Source organism: Dryas octopetala, chromosome 8, assembly GCF_963921425.1.
Source record: "Dryas octopetala chromosome 8, drDryOcto1.1, whole genome shotgun sequence".
Classification (NCBI taxonomy): Eukaryota; Viridiplantae; Streptophyta; class Magnoliopsida; order Rosales; family Rosaceae; genus Dryas; species Dryas octopetala.
Window position 1 is genome coordinate 16,963,532 of NC_141373.1, and position 5,021 is coordinate 16,968,552.

Genomic DNA, 5,021 nt, shown 5'->3' on the forward strand with positions numbered 1-5,021 from the left:
ATGCCACCATAGCCACTGATTTCGAAATCAAGAGTGGTCAGATTCATTTGTTGCCGAGCTACCATGGGCTGAATGGGGAGGATCCGATCCACTTTTTGAAGGAGTTTTCTGGGGTTTGTGAAGCCGCACAATTGAGGGGCCTGAATGCCGATCAGTACCGTTTGAGGATGTTCCCTTTTGCGCTTAAGGACAAGGCAAAGAGGTGGTTGTATTCGCTGCCCAGTGGTTCCATTTCGACATGGGATGATCTTTCGAGCAAGTTTTTGAACAAGTTCTATTCCATTTCCAAGACTAATTCGATTCGGAAGGAGATCCTTGGATTTGTGCAAAAGGCGGACGAACCATTCCATGAGACTTGGGACAGATTCAATGAGTTACTTACTAGCTGCCCACACCACAACTTATCTCCTTGGTATGTGATTTGCTGTTTTTATCAGGGATTGTTGGAGAGAGACCAAGCCAAGGTGGATTCGGCATGTGGTGGTGCATTCATGTCCAAAACGGAGGATGAGGCTACAGAATTGTTTGAGTCGCTTTCTTTGAGTTCTCAACAATGGGATTCCAATCGTGCAAGAGGAGGACCAAAGAGAGGGTTGTATGAGGTAGCTGATGTGCCAAACACCATGGAGGGACAGATTATGGAAATCAAGACTATGGTGCAGAAGTTATCTATGGCTCAAGAGAAGATGATGAGTGCGCAAGGACAAGGGGGTGACGTCGAACAAGTGAACCAGGTTGGGAATTATCCTAGGGTGCCATATGATCCATTTTCTAACACTTATAACCCTGGATGGAAGAACAACCCTAATTTCAGGTGGAGCAACAACAATGGACAGCAAGCTAGTGGGAGCACCAACAAGCCGTATGTGCACCCTAATGCCGAGAGGTCTAGTTTGGAGGACAAGATTGCTCAGATTGCTCAAAGCACCACTTCCCTTGCCCAAAGCACCAATGCCTTCATGAACCGTACCGAGCAGCATATGCAAGCCAATTCGAAGGCTATTGCACACTTGGAGAGTCAAATGGGTCAGATTGCCACTACTTTGGGTCAGAGAGAGAAGGGGAAGTTGCCAAGTCAGCCCATCGTCAACCCGAAGAATGAGGAGCATGTAAATGCTATTTTGAGGACTACTCCAAGAAAAAGAGTTAGAATGGTCAAAACTAAGGTGGTGAAGGAAGTAATTGAGATCAGTGATAGTGAGGAAGAGGAGGATCCAGACATGACTGAAGAGCATAAGGATACACGTGTGATTCCCCTCATTCCGGACATCGACATCACCAAATTTCCAGCAACCATGAGGGAGTTGAAATCTATTGAGAAGAAGGTTGAGAAGCAAGGGCATAGTCACAATGTTCCTAGGGAGATTCGTGGTTATCTCTTTGCATCTTTTCCAAGCAAGAAGAAGGATCCGGGCTCGTTGGTCATATCATGCAGCATAGGGGAGCATAAGGTCACCAATGCCTTAATTGACAGTGGTGCAGCTATCAATGTCATGCCGCTGGTTGTGTTCGAGAGGCTTGGATTCAAAGAGGCTGATTTGCAACCAGCTGATGTGAACATTCGCTTCGCCAACTCTTCAGCCCAAGAAGCTTGTGGTATGCTTGTGGATGTTTTGGTTAAATGTCGTAAATTACTAATACCCTCTGATTTCATAGTGCTAGATGTGCCGACAATTCCGGGCGATGTCTCTATTATTCTTGGGAGACCATTTTTGTGCACCTCTAACATGGAGTACAAAGCATTGGAGAGCGCCATGACAATTCGGCACTACGCCAAGCGAGAGTTGTATGTGCTCACTTCCGAGATGCCAGAAAACGAGGAGGTCACTTTTTATGGAGAGGAGAAGTCCGAGATGGAGAGCTTCCTCAGTTCGATCCTAGGGAATGCCGAGAGTAGCAATGGCAAGAGGAAGAGGGAAGGACGCAAGTGAAGGAGATGGCAATGTCAGGCTGAAGACAGAAAAACAAGCGCTTATTGGGAGGCAACCCAAGTTTTTGTTTCGAATAATGGAGGAGAAGTTGTTGAGGACCAAGGAGGCCGCGCCTACCTTTGGAGTGTCCACGCTTGCGTACGCGAGTAAACAGTTTCTTTATTTCGCTTCATAAGACAATTTTTCATTTTGGTGTGTTTATTTGGTTTTGGATGTTTGCAATTTCCCGTTTCGCTTAATTTGATCATTCGTGCATTTATTTCATATACATTGAGGGCAATGTATCATTTAAGTGTGGGGGGAAAGGCAATTGTCATTTGTTAGTGTTTTTAGGTTAGAACAAGTGTTTAGAGTGTTTTAAGTGTTTTTGAGTGTTTTTAGAAAAAAGAAAAAAGAAAAAAAAAATGTTCGTTTTTAGTGTTTTTAGGTGTTTTTAGGTTAGGAAAAAACTTTTTCTTTTGTTTTTAAACTTAGGGTGTCAAAACCCACATCAAAATGCACGGTTTCATTAGATCTCATTCACCTTAGTGATGGATGTGATTCTTTTGAAGTGTGCGACATTGTTTTAAAAACAAAAAGTTTTTGAGTCATTTTGGTTGTTTCAGGTCGTTTTGAGTCCCCAACTAATTGATTTGAGTGTGCATGATTGTTATGAGCATGTTTTAGTATTGTGTGTATATTTGGTGTTCTTTTCATTCTAATAGTGTTCCATAACATATCTTGCAATTCTATGTCATTTGGCCTTGTTGATATGAATTTAGGTTGTGATTAGCATTACTAATGATTATATGCATAATAGAGTAGACTTGCATGACCTAAGTGAGCTTTTGAGCCCTGTTCTTCAATTCTTGAGTGTTGCGCGCCACTCTGATTCTATCATTGTCATATAAGTCGTTGTTTTGATCTCATTGTCTTTCATTTGGTCATTTGCTTGGAATATGCATAATCTTGAATCAATGAGCTAGAACTCTCTTCTTGTGTACACAAAGCATGCCGTATTTGCATAACTCTTGAGAAATGAATTTAGGCCCTGTTTGTGTACCCCATAGCCTGAAAGCCTACCCATTACATGTTTTATCCTTAGTTACCCATTTTGAGCCTTTTAAGCCGTTTTCTTTGTTACCCCATACCAAACCCTAAGTTTGGGGGTGTACCACCCCTTTCATCCGTTTTACCCTTTTTATGGTGTTGCAAGTTGTTTATATGTTGATTGAGGTGAAAAAGAAGTTAAAATGCATAGCTTGTACAAAAATGTGTTAGAAAAGTATGTATGCCGTACCCAAAGAAAAGAAAAAGAAAAGAAATCAAAGAAAAGAAATGGGACGGTTTCAAAAGAAAAAAAAAAAAAAAATGAGCAAAAAGAGTTCAAAGTAAGCTATGAAGTGCAAAGAAGCAAAGTGTACCTCAGAATGTTCTATTGATGCTTGCAATTCCATGAAATTAGCCCTTTGTGTTTTCCTTTTCATTTCAATACCCTATCCTAGCCTAAGCCTTCATTACAACCCTATTTAAAGCCCTAGCTGATCTCAAGAGGTGTGTATTATACTTATGTGGAGTCTATTTAAGAAGGGAGCCTATGGTTATTGATTCTATTTCAAGCATTTGTATTCTTTTCATGAGATCAGTATTTCTTTCTAAATGTGCCTTTATTTCATGTACATATGTGAGCTAATTGCTTTTGTTACATATTTCCTCTCACATATACTTTTGAGTGCACATATCAACCCAATTCTTGAGTGTTTATCATTGAGAGTATGCCATAGTGAGGATTGGAGTTGAATCTATTATGTATGTATTGATTTAGTCTTGTTTGTCTAATACTTGGATTTGTGTCAAGGATGGCCTATATGACAATAGAGGAGCGAGGTATGTTATTTGAAATGTTATTAGAATTTGAAGAATACCATTTATATGCCTTGCTTTCTTATGTGATTAATGGTTATGCGCATGAATTCAGTTGTTGGGATGTTAGAGTCAGTCTTGAGTCTTTTCTTTCTTTTATTTGCTCGAGGACTAGCAAAATCTAAGTTTGGGGGTGTGATGAGTGTGCATTTTGCATCACTTTATGATACTAATTCCTTAACCTAGAGTGTTAGAACTCGCTATTTTGTGTTTCTTGTCTTGTTTTTGTGTTTTCAGGTCAAATGAAGCAGAAATGAGAAAAAGAAGCAAATGGAGCCATTTTGGGACATTTCCTGGTCAAACCAGGAAAACGAGTGAAATCCTGGTCAAACCAGGAAAAGTGCAGAAATCCTAGTCAGATGAGGATTCCTAGTCACACTAGGAAACATCAAGTCCAGAACCATCATTGCGGAGCCAGAAATGTGAAATCCTGATTCGAACAGGAATTCCTGGTCGAACTAGGAAACCTAACCCAACTAGGGAAAGGAGTCCTAGTGACACTAGGAGACCCCAGGGGCAATATGGTCATTACGAGAAGTCGAAATGGATAAGGAATCTCTCATTTCCAAGAAATCCTAGTTGCACCAGGAAATGTTTTTCAAAGTTCCAGAAGCTTCCAGAAGGTGGTGGAAATCCATGGAAATGAATGGAGGGAAGAAATGAATTTGAATTCAAATGGAAATGAGGGGCAAAATGGGAAGTCAAAAGTGTAGGGCCCATGGCCCTAAGGATGCCGAACCAAGTGGGCCATGCATGCACATGCATGGGCCCAAACCCTAGCAGCCCAAAAGCCACACGCAAGGAGGAAGATGGCAGCCCATGCATGCGCATGCATGCCATGCAAACCCTAGCAAGGAAGAGGCCATGCGCAAGCCCAAAGGTGACAAGCCCAAGATGGAAGCCCATGGAGTGAAACCCTAGCCCATCTTGTGCAAGCTACTGAAGCCCAACATGCAAGCCCAAAGCCCAAGACTACCAGCCCATGCGCCAAGGAGGGACCCTAGCTAGGCTAGGCGTGAGCTACTGAAGCCCAAACCCAAGCAGCCCAACACGCAAGGCCTGATCAGCTGGCCCTAGCTGAAGCCGCAAGGCACTAGGAGAGCAAACCCTAGCCAGCCGCAACTTGCTTTCCTTGCCTCTCAAGGAAAGCTTCTCCTATTTAAATCCCCTCATTCAGACTTTTAGAGA

The 5,021-nt window shown here is 42.2% G+C and overlaps 1 non-coding gene across 1 annotated transcript; it reads right to left on the reverse strand.

Moving 5' to 3' along the window:
• Nucleotides 1–297: 297 nt before the first annotated feature.
• Nucleotides 298–403, reverse strand: LOC147277684 (small nucleolar RNA R71). The gene has a single exon (XR_015124136.1). It is a non-coding gene; the product is annotated as a small nucleolar RNA R71 (small nucleolar RNA).
• Between the last annotated feature and the right edge of the window lie 4,618 nt (nt 404–5,021).